The sequence below is a fragment of the Camellia sinensis genome, unplaced genomic scaffold, assembly GCF_055761805.1.
Source record: "Camellia sinensis isolate YWXY unplaced genomic scaffold, ASM5576180v1 Unanchor12, whole genome shotgun sequence".
Lineage (NCBI taxonomy): Eukaryota > Viridiplantae > Streptophyta > Magnoliopsida > Ericales > Theaceae > Camellia > Camellia sinensis.
Window position 1 is genome coordinate 4,515,127 of NW_028128998.1, and position 12,977 is coordinate 4,528,103.

Below are 12,977 nucleotides of genomic sequence, written 5' to 3' on the forward strand. Positions count from 1 at the left end.
AGCCGTACTAAAGGTCAACTTAGTGCCCAAGGCACTCTGCAAACTCTGCCACAACCTAGCAGTAAAACGAGGATCTCTATCTGAGATGATCGTCACTGGGACCCCGTGCAATCTCACTACGTCCCGAATATACAGATCGGCAAGATGATCTACCGAATCTCTCACGCGCATAGAAATAAAGTGCGCCGACTTAGTCAACCGGTCTACAACCACCCAAATAGCATCACTACCCCGCTGAGTCCTCGGAAGACCTACAACGAAGTCCATAGTGACATGCTCCCACTTCCACTCGGCAATAGGCAAGGGTTGCAACAAACCCGCTGGCCTCTGATGCTCGACCTTCACTTGCTGGCAAGTAAGGCACTTTGATACGAAAACTGCCACATCTCTCTTCATACCCCGCCACCAAAACTGGCGACCCAAATCCTGATACATCTTAGTACCTCCCGGATGCACCGCAAGGCGCGAATGGTCAAACTCTCGGAGTACTTCCTCTCGGCAAGACTCCGGTACAAACAAACGGTTTCGGTATCTCACACTCAGGTCGGGATACACCGTCAAACCCTTCTCAACCTTCCCACTGGAGATCTTCTCTCGGAGGGATTCTACCTCAAGGTCACCTCTCTGTGCCTCTAACACTCTAGGCACAAGTGTAGGCTGCGCAACAACAGAAAACAAGGCCGCAGCCTCGACAGATTCGCCCAGTAGCAAATCAAACTCGCCAAGTGCTCCCAACATCTCCCATTCCCGGATGGCTATACAAGCTACATCACTAATGGTTTTCCTACTAAGGGCATCGGCCACAACATTGGCCTTTCCCGGATGATAATGCAACTCAAAATCATAATCCTCGATGAACTCCATCCATCTCCTCTGCCTCAAATTCAAGTCTCTCTGTGTAAACAGATACTTCAAACTCTTGTGGTCCGAGAATACCTCGAACTTCTCACCATAAAGGTAGTGCCTCCAGATTTTCAAGGCAAAGATCACAGCTGCTAACTCTAGGTCGTGTGTGGGGTAATTCTTCTCGTGTATTTTCAACTGACGTGAACCATAGGCTACCACTTTCCCCTCTTGCATCAACACACAGCCCAAACCCTCTCGTGAGGCATCACAATAAACCGCATAACCCAACCCTCTCTCTGGAATAATCAACACCGGAGCGGTGGTCAATCTAACTTTCAACTCTTGGAACGACTTTTCACAAGTCTCACTCCACACAAACTTGACTCCCTTCCGAGTCAGTCTAGTCAACGGTGACGCTAACCTGGAGAAATCTTTCACAAACCGACGGTAATACCCAGCCAATCCTAGAAAACTGCGGATCTCAAACACACTCTTAGGCTGTGCCCAATCTTGCACTGCCTCAACCTTGGATGTATCAACAGACACCCCTTCCCCGGATACCACGTGGCCTAAGAATTTGACTTCCCCCAGCCAGAACTCACACTTCCCAAACTTGGCATACAGCCTATGGGCTCTAAGTAACTCAAGCACCACTCTCAAGTGTGCCTCGTGCTCCTCCTCAGAAGACGAATAGATAAGGATGTCGTCCACGAAGACAACCACAAATCGGTCTAAGAACTCCCGGAAAATCCGGTTCATCAAGTCCATAAAGACTGCCGGTGCATTGGTAAGCCCAAATGGCATCACCAAAAACTCATAATGGCCATACCGCGTACGGAATGCCGTTTTCGGAATATCTTCCTCCCTGACCCTCAACTGATGGTAACCCGATCTCAAGTCTATCTTAGAGAAACAACGGGAACCCTTCAACTGGTCAAACAAATCATCTATACGGGGCATAGGGTACTTATTTTTAACCGTAGCCCGATTCAACTTCCGGTAGTCTATACACAATCTCAAGGCACCATCTTTCTTTTTAACAAAGAGGGCCGGTGCTCCCCACGGTGAAACACTAGGGCGAACAAAGCCCTTATCGAGCAATTCCTGGAGCTGAACTTTCAACTCAACCAACTCTGCCGGAGCAAAACGGTAAGGTGCCATAGAAATCGGCGCCGTACCAGGCACTAAATCAATAGAGAATTCTATCTCTCGGTGAGGTGGCAAACTAACAAGATCTTCGGGAAAGACATCCGAATACTCACAAACCACCCTCGGTAACACAATCTGAGTCTCAACACACTCGCTACTCTCAAAGCTAGCAAGTAAACCACTAAGCTCACTTCGCCCTCGCGAATCAAACCCCGGTGGCAAAACACTACCAACCCGGTCTCCCAAGAAATGGAACCACTCCCCGCTCAAGGTACACAATGTAACCCTCTGGCGGTAGCAATCAATAACAGCCCGGTATGACGATAACCAGTCCATACCCAAAATAACATCAAAACCCTTCATGGGCATGACAACAAACGGAAAAGGAAGCCTATAGTCGGCGACCTCTATATCACAACCTCTAACACCCTGTTTCAGAATCAACTCACCACCCAAAGGCGATACCACACAAATAGGAGATGCTAACTGTGCTAACTCCAATTCCAAAACAGATGCAAATGCAGCAGATACAAAAGAATGAGATGCACCCGTATCTATCAACACATTAGCAACTGAGTTGCAAAACAGAAAATTACCTCTCACTACTGATGGAGCTGGTACTAAATCCTGCGCGGTAACAGCATACACGCGCCCCGTAGGCCCCTGGTCTACCTGCTCACCTCGCGGAGCAAAAGACTGCTGCACAGACTGGGATGACGAAACTCCCGGATTGGCCCTCGAGGCCTGCACAGACTGAGCTGGCTGAAAACCCTGCGTCTGCCTAGAACCAGACGCTCCCGAAGTGGCACTCAACTGTGGGCAAAACCTCTTCATGTGCCCAGGTTGTCCACACTGAAAACAAGTCAAGAGCTGCCCCCTGCCTAAACTCTGACTCTGCGGTCTAGCTGAAGATGAAGCTGCTTTCTGACCACCACCCTTCTGCGGGCAAACAGAAACCTTGTGACCCAGCTGGCCACACTTGTAACAGGTGAATTCCCCCTGACCACCTCTCCCGGAGCCAACACTCGGCACTGGGAAGGTCGATCTAGCAACACTACCCTGCGACTGCTGAGGGTTAGAACCCCTCTGCCTCCTGCCATCACTCTGACTATCTTGGCTCCTCTTGGAGCCTCTCTGACCCTCATCCTCCTCCTGCATCATAAGCTCCATATGAGCTGCAGCGTCCACTAGGTGTCTATACTCTCGAATATAAGACCCACCAATTCTCAACTTGAGGCCCCGCCTCAACTTCCGCTCAAACTCATAGCAACGGCGTTCCTCAGACGCCACCAGTTCAGGTGCAAACCTAGACAGACTGGTAAAAGTAGCCTCAAACTCGGCCACTGACAAGCCCTGCTGATTAAGCCGGCTGAACTGATCCCTCAGCTTCTTCCTAGCTACTGCAGACAAAAACCTCTCCTGAAAAGCATTCACAAACGCCTCCCAAGTACCACCAACACGAGCTTTCTCGTACTTCCACCATTGACCCGCATCTCCCTTCAGTTGGAAGGATGCCAAGGTCACTTTCAGTGCTCCGTCCTCGATGCCAAGCATCTCAAACGTCTTCGTTGTCTGTTCGAGCCATTCATCTGCTTTAAGCGGCTCTTTAGGATCCCCGATAAACTCGTCCGGATTACACCGGAAGAACTCCCTCTTCAAGAAGGAAGGCCCTGTCTCAGCTGCCTGATTCCTAGCTCTAAGAATACCCAAAGCTCCTGCTATCTCTCTGGCCAAGGAACCCATAGCCTGCTGACCTACTGGCTCGGCCACATTGGCCTGCCCAACTCCCTCCTGCACTGCCGGAATCTCACCCTGTAACGGTACTTCCTGCCTCGCAGGTCTACCACGCCTAGCACCTCTTCCTCGTCCTGACATCCTAATAAAGGCAACACAGAACGTTAACACATTCATAAGTGTGCCAAAACTAAACACTCACGTCCTAATGCATGGACAACTGTAATTCACTCCACATAAGCACATAAACACATAAGCACTTACGAATTTCATTTCCGGATAATGATAGTCCCGAGGCGTTACTAGAGTTCCGGTTAGAAACAGCATTGATCAAGTGCTTTTCCAACAAGACTCCCAGAAACTCAAGGATCCACTCAACATCCTAGAAATTAAATCCCATACCCACATAGTCACATAAGCATGTTATCAAATAAACACATAGCATATGGTACTACATCTACGTCTCTATCAAGCGAGACAAACCCATTGTGATCCTAATCACTTCCCACGTACCCAAAGTATTCGAACCCGGTACGCTCTGATACCAAGTTGTAACGCCCTCAAAAAAATAACATTAAACCCATCAAATAAGACATGCGTTGACATATAACAAAACCACCTTCTATCATTCATTAGCGTCTCATTACATAAGTATTACATGATAACATCAAAACAAAATGCCCTACGGGCTTACGGCTTTCCAAGTTAACACTTGGTTACAACAAAGAGTACTAACTCGATACACATTAAGCCCTTGGCTTGAAGTTACATGTAACACATCAAAAGTAAAACAACAGAACATGTCCGCCTCTAGCCTCCCAGCTATGTCCTTGGAGGTGGCATGCTTCCTGTACCTGAAAATGATGTTCCCATATAGGGTGAGCCACAGCCCAATAGAAATACACTAAACCAACCATGGACAATGACTAAAACATTAGCAATTGATAGTTGGTCAACACTGATACAATCACATAAATAACATGTTTATGTCATCGACTTACAAGTTCCATTTACTTTTCATTTTCTTATTTTCAACAGATAAGCATACTAGCTCTATCATCATTTCCACAGATATGTATAAAAACTATATCTCACATTCAGATAAGCATAAAAGCTATATCCACATTCTCAACAGATATGTATATCAACAATATCCACAGATAAGCATACAAGCTGTATCCACATTCTACAACAGATATGTATATCAACAATATCCACAGATAAGCATACAAGCTGTATCCACACTTCACAAAGATAAGCATATGAGCTCTATCTTCACTTCTCTAGACAAGCATATGAGCTCTGTCTACGGAGTTCATCCCCTATCTCCTCCCAATACCTATCCGGTTTAGAGGTACATCCCCTATCTTCCCCTAAACCGCGGAGTACATCTCCTATCTCCTCCTCTACACATAATGTATATAAACACATTGGTTCTATATACAATCACACAATATACACAATTAATGTATTCTATCAACCGTCAAGTTCCATGACACATTTCATTGATTAGTTTCAGTTTACTTAATCATCAAGCATTGTCTACAACAATCACGACTATCCTCCACCGATAGCCCAAGCAGTTATTTCTAAACAGAAAATAAATGCACAATGGATATTCAATCAACATTTCATTCCTTCATTCCTCTCAATTAATTATCCCAATTAATTAAACAATGTAATTAGGTCAATTCCCATAATTAACATTTCAACCCTTAGGTCCCATTTTCATCAATGATTCAACATTAATTCCATTTTCCATGCCAAACATGCATCTAGGTTTATTATGAATAGAACCCCAACTTTTGTAAAATTACGCAAAAGTCCCAAACTTTCACCAAATTACCAAATCAACCCCAACATCTCAAAATACTAAAATTTAAAGACAAAATCCATAGAGAGGAGTAGGATATCCCTACCTCAAATTCGGAGTCCCAAAGGAGAAGACGACAAAACCCAACGTGCTCCAAAACCCGAGATTTTCAGATTAAAATGAAGCCCTCGACGATCAACAACTTTTTTGTAAAGGCCAAAGGTGAGTAAATCACTCCTACTAGATCAAAACCTAGAGAGAAGGTAGAGTCTAGAGTGAGAGGCTCATCAATGGTGATTTTGGAAAAGTAAGAGAGAGAAGAGAAAGTGAAAAAGTGATTTAAAAAGTCACCACTTCGAAACTTAAACCCAGTCTTCCGCTCGAGCGTAAAACACTCCGCTCGAGCGTCCACTCACAGACTTCCGCTCGAGCGGCCAACCTCCCGCTCGAGCGCAGAATGCACTCGCCCAGCACTTTTGCAGAACCAGGCCTCCGCTCGAGCTCCCAACTCCCCGCTCGAGCGTCACTCACACAACCCCGCTCGAGCGGCCAATCCCACGCTCGAGCGTACAGCACTGCACAGGAAAATACTGGATGGGTGTATTCCCCGCTCGAGCGCCAAAACCTCCGCTCGAGCGTACAGGCCAAAAATCTGGGCAACTAGTTTTGGTTTCTAAACTCAACCACCCTGAAACAAAACCGCCCAACACATCCTATAACTCAAATACGAAGAAAAAAAAAGAATGTAAACACAATAATAACCAACTACCAACATCCACGGACACATGTCCGGATCACTGTACAACAAGGGTAAACCCGGGATCGCTATAACTACATGATAACATCAAAACAAAATGCCCTACGGGCTTACGGCTTTCCAAGTTAACACTTGGTTACAACAAAGAGTACTAACTCGATACACATTAAGCCCTTGGCTTGAAGTTACATGTAATACTTATGTAATGAGACGCTAATGAATGATAGAAGGTGGTTTTGTTATATGTCAACGCATGTCTTATTTGATGGGTTTAATGTTATTTTTTTTGAGGGCGTTACAACTTGGTATCAGCTTAGTGGTGGATTTCCGAGCGGAGCCGAGCACGCATGCATTGGACCCTCTTCCCGAGGTTGTTTTACCGCTTTATTAGCTTAGTTAATTTGATTAACTAGTTAAGTGGTCTGTAACTATTTAATTAGCCCGTTAGTTAGTTAAATTTATATTATTCTTTTGGTCCCTCCGAGAGAGGGTGAATTGTGTAATTAGCGTGCGTGTGTGTGATGCATGTCTTCCAACTCCCACATCTTTCCCCCCTTTTTACTTACTTGCTTTTGATGGTTAGTATTAGGACATGTTTTGATTAGCATACTTATGATAGCATGTTTGCATCCATTCATTTGTATTGTATGCACCGGGCTCGGCGCATCATACTAATTGCATAGTATTTCAAATCTAACTTGAATACATGTTATCTGTTGCATTTCACATGCCATCCATAGATTAGCCGAGCCTATTCTAGCTACATTTTGCCTGCGATGCATTGGCCATCTTAACATGGACTTGGATCATACATTTGATTACTAACATGTTCCTTGTTTTGGGCTTGGAGTACTAGGTGAGTGTTTATGCTTTAGCATCTCGCATGAGTGTGAATGTTAACATGAAAGCATACTTGCCACGAGGCTAACCGCTTAGTTGATTTACTGCCTGAATGCCTGTGGGTGAAGGTTGGATTGTTTGAATTGGAATAATTCATTGAAATCTGTCTTTTAGCCTACTTGCGAGTAGCAAACCTCAAATCATTTCCAAACAACGGATATGCAATGCTTTGTTCCAAATTAGGCAATCTAGTCTATACTTTTGTGTTGTGCGCATCACATAGTAAGATTAGCTAATTAATTGGATTAAGAATGCATAATGTTTTCAAAACTAGATATCATGGTTAGTAGAGGCCGATCTTTGATCGGGCAAGTGGGGGTACTCAAAGCTGACCTTCCCTAATCGTACCCAAGTTCCCAAGTCGAGGTAACTTTGGTGATGACAGACACGTGGCCTTAGGCAAACGAGTCAGGGTTTCCTAAATTTCCCCATATAAAATATTTAGGTGGCGACTCTGTATCTGGCAAAGCAGTCCATGTTTGACACTTCTTTCTAAAAAAAAATCAGTTTTCAAAACGATTCGCCGGATTTGGACTCTTTGATGATTCATCAGTCTTGCATTGCACTCTATGAGATTAGATACAGGACCGTGACATTGAGTCCTGAACTGTAGTAAGCCCAAATGAACAAAATGGGATTCCCTCCTGGGATGTTCGGGGACGTCTACAGGGACGCTTCATACTTGAAGTGATGAAACGTGCCTCAATTCTCAATCACCGACCCTCTTGATCATGCATGATAAAGTTTGAGGCTTTATGTGTTTTCTTTGTGCATTCATTCATATTGATTGTGCAATTTGGCTTCTCGACCATCATGCATCGAGATGCGTGATTGGTGGCCCGAGGGCTGAGAACCACACTCCTTTGAGCCTAAGTAATGATAGGGAGAGTGGTTGTGCACACATCTTGCAAATACATCGCAATGCCCTTTCTTGCTCTCTGTTGCAGCAAACTAGAGAAGTGCAGCAAAAACTGGTCGGCCAACTAGAAAAACTAGCTGGCCGACCACTTTTTCTGGTCTGCAGCAATAGAAAGTGGTCGGCCAGTGGATGGCAATCCCCCTAGGTGGTCGGCCATGTTCCTACAGGTCCCCAAGGTGAGTTGAAAGCTTTTTGGAGCTTGGTGCAAGGTTCCGACAATAGTTGCAAACAGAGGCAAATTGGGGCATCACAGTGGATTTCCGAACGAGGCGACCAGGCATGCATCCTTTATCATCCAAGGCAAAGCTGAGGCGGCCTACTTCATATAGTTTGCATGTTTAGTTAATTTGTTAATTCATTAAAGTTGTGTAATAACTAGTTGTAGCTTGTCATTCATTTTGTTGTGTAATAACTAGCTTAAATTAGATTAATTAGAGTAGTTAGATAGCTTAGCTTAGTATAGCTAGTTAGCTCATTATTCGGACCCTCCGTCGAGAGGGCAAATTTTGTAATAAGTGTGCGTGTGTGTGATGCATATCTTCCAACCCCACGTCTTTCTCCCTTTTATTTACCAGCTTACGATGGTTAGTTTTAGGCCATGTTTCGATTAGCATCCTTATGCTCGCATGTTTGCATCATTCATCAGTCTTGGACGCACCGAGCTCGGCGCATCATACTAATTGCATTGTATTTCAGTTCTTATTTGAATACATGTATCAATTGTTGCATTTCACATGACATTTTAGAATAGCTGAGCCTATCTTAGTTGCATTTTGTATGTGTTTCATTAGGCATTTTTAACATAGCTAGGATCATGCATGATTACTAACTAGCTCCTGTTTTGGCTTGGAGTACTCGGTGAGTGTTTACGCTTTTGCATCCTTGCATGTGTGTAACTGCCATGATAGCATGCTTGCCATGAGGCTAACCGCTTAAGTGATTAACTGCTTGAATGCCTGTGGGTGAAGGTTGGATTGCTTGAATTGGGACAATTCATCGAAATGTGCGTTTTAAGCCCACTTGAAGTGCCAAATCACTATGTTTTCTAAGCCCACTTGAGGGTGGCAAAATCCGCGTCTTAGCCTACTTGCGAGTAGCATCTTCAAACCATTTTCAAATAAACAAACATGAGATGTTTGGTTCCAATTTGAGTGATTTAGTCTATACTTGTATGTTGTGCGCATCACATAGTAATTCTAGGTTAATAACCGGAATAAGAACACATGTGTTTTCAAAAACAGAATATCATGTTAGTAAAGGCCGATGTTTGATCGGGCGAGCGGGGGTGCTCATTGCATGACTTTCCCTTCTGGTACCCAAGTTTCCGAACCAAGGCAACTTTGGTGATGACAGACACGTGGCCTTAGGCACGAGTCAGGGTTTCCTAAATTTCCCCCAAAATAAAATATTTAGGTGGCGACTCTGTATCTAGCAAAGCAGTCCATGTTTGGCACTTCTTTATAAAAATCAGCTTTCCAAAACGATTTGCCGGATTTGGACTCTTTGGTGATTTATCGGTCTCGCATTGCACTTTGTGACATTAGATTCAGAACCGTGACACTGAGTCCGAACTGTAGTAGCTAATGAACAAAACGAATTTGCACCCTCGCAGCACGGAGCGAGAGTTCCAAGTGGTCTACAGTTTTTGGCGACTCTGCTGGGGACTTAGAGAACTTGACTCAAACTCATGATATGTTGTTTTGACTACACTTATGTGTTTCTTTGCATTGCATTTGCATTGGTGTGCCTAGGACACCGTGTTCGCTGTGTGCTATCCCTGAATGGTTCGCCTGAGGCTGCGTGCTATAAGGCGGACTGGTTATGGGCTCTGCCATGATGGGAACACAAACCCTGGTTGTTACCGGGGCACCCTTTTTGACCATTTGACCTAGTGTATATTGGAATCCATAGTGACTATTCCAAACTAGGACAAGTTGCTTACCCGATTGTAGGTTGTTTGAAACCGCTGTGTGCGTAGTGAAACCCTAGTTCTTGACGAAACTAGGACAAGGAAACCCTACCCCTCCATAGGGTGTTTTGGCTCTCACTTGCTTGCTATGTGCTTTTAGGGGTGTGTCTCTACAGGGAATGCATGTATCAGTTTGCAAGTCTGGGTATCAGGCCCGCGAGCATCAGTATTTGTGGAATCAATTTTACCTGAGGGTATCAGATCTAAGGCAGTGATATGGGAACAGCGATCGGTGTTGAGAAACAATATGTTCAGCTTACAAATATCGACTGTGTGTTGTGTTTATTTAAGCCGTTATACTGTCCATTTTTCTGTCTATTGTTTTCTTATTATGCTTTATTTATCTTTTTGCAAGGTAGTTTAGCACAATTGCTTCTGACCAAGCAGATATTTCCGAAGCACTCTGGACCAGAGGTCGCAGACTTCATCGATTCGAGGATCTGATAGACGGACAACCAGTGTTCCACTCTTTACCTCCGGTTATCAGGCGGAGGTTAGTAAGGCGCAGTGTATCAGTATAGCGGTTGCCAGATCAGTGATCCTTTCCACCAGTGAGTAGTCAGACTGAGGTTTCTAAGTCTACCACAGAAACAGATATACCGGTTATTCAGCTAGATCAGCACAATATGGCAGGTATGGAAGAGATGATGCGTCAGCTCCAGGAGACTATGCAAGCCATGCAGCGGGATGCTCCCTGTCACGACCCGAACCCGCCCCTATGGGTTAAGGCCATAATCGGCCAGTAATCACGAGATTTTCTACGACCTCAAACCAAATAAGACAAGACTCATTAGAGTAAAAGGGGCCAAATGGAAGCAAATTTAAAACTTTGTCCATAGAGCCGTGCTCATATGCACACCATAACATTCCATATGTACATATGTTAATAACTCACAATAGAAAGTATAATGACATAAGATTCTATACAGACAGGATCATCCAAACTAAGTCAACCCATGAAAACTATATACAGACGTATTTAAAACTTCGCCAACCTGACAAAATGTAATTACATAACAAAAGGGTGAAGACGGGTCTCGTGCATGAGACACAAGGGCTGACTCTCTCAAAACCTTAGCTGTTCCATACAGACTTCATTGAGGCTGGGTCTAGACTTCTCTTGGCTCACCTACAAACACATGAATGAGCGTGAGCGAAAGCCCAGTGAATAATATCAAATCAAATACAAAAGTTACATAGCAATGTAGAACAACATGTTCCAAACGGCCTTGGGCCCAATTCATATTTCTATTTAACAGATATATAACTATACGAAATTCAAATCAAGTGACTGTAGTTCCAAACATTTTGGCCTTTGACCCATTCAGATTTCCATTCATGTCAAAACAGCCTTCGGCCCATTCATTTATGTCAAAATGGCCTTCGGCCCATTCATTTCTGTCAAAATGGCCTTCGGTCCATTCGTTTACGTCAAAACGTCCTTCGGCCCATACATTCGTGTCAAAACGGCCTTCGGCCCACTCATTCATGTCAAAATGACCTTAGGTCCATTCATACATGTCCAAACGACCTTCAGTCCACTCATTTCTATCAAAACGACCTTCGGTCCATTCATTTCTGTCAAAACGACCTTTGATCCATTCGTTTACGTCAAAACGACCTTAGGTCCATTTATTTCTATCAAAACAACCTTCGGTCCATTCGTTTACGTCAAAATGGCCTTCGGCCCATACATCCGTGTCAAAACGGCCATTGGCCCACTCATTTATGTCAAAACGACCTTAGGTCCATTTATTCATATCGAAATGACCTTCGGTCCATTCATTCGTTCATGTCAGACTTTTGTCCACAATCTCAATTAGCAACTCATAAAGCTTATAAGGGATAAACAGTTAGACATTGCTAAGCTTTCAAATATCGATATTACTCACAGTGATCGGCTTGTGGATTTGCCATGGAGCTTGACCCTACACATTTCATGAACACAAAAGGGTCACTGACAGTTCAATCCGTTCTTTAATTCACATATTCCTCTTTAGGCTTTATTCTTATCTCGTTAACTCATTTACAATGCTCAATGCATGCCTAAGAGTGCTTACAAGTGAAACAGAACGAAAAACAGAACACATAATGCAATTTCAGAATTTCAGAAAATAAGGTCCCCGCTCGAGCGTGGACTTCCCCGCTCGAGCGGACACTTAAGGCCTGCAAAAATATTGGTTACATCAAAATCACGCTCGGGCGTTAACTCTGCCACTCGAGCGGATGGCCTGTCAACATAGCTCCCTGCTCGAGCGTCAACTTCCCTGCTCAAGCGGGAACCATGCCTGCAGAAAGTGCTGGGAGCACGATTTTCCCGCTCGAGCGGCACTTAACCCGCTCGAGCGGACATAAAAAATCTGGGTTTTCCAGATTGGGTTCTTGAGCTCCACTTCAATTTTCAACCAACAAATCATGCATGTTATGGCTCAATTCTCAAATATAAGTATACTAATATGATGTAAACCCCAAATCTCAACCCAATGGAGCTCAATTCGCAATTAATTCACATGCATGCCCCAATCTCCCATCAAACTCATTCTAACATAACAAATTCATACATTTAAGCACATATCTTCATAAATTGTACATGCATGTGATGAATTAGCCACATTCTCAACTTAGACAACACAAATGGTGATCGAAACATGAGTTTCAACCAAAACTCTACTTGAATCACGTATTTCAAGCTTATACATGCTATTTCAACACAATTTCTTACATGGATGTTTATGTCAAGCTTTAATTCAACAAAACCAACCCAATTTCATTTCAAGCTTACTCTTGATCACCCAATTAGCTTGAACACACAAAATTACAAACTATAATCCAAGAATTACTCACCTAGAAGCTTTGATTCTCACAATCTATAACAATTCTTGGATTATCT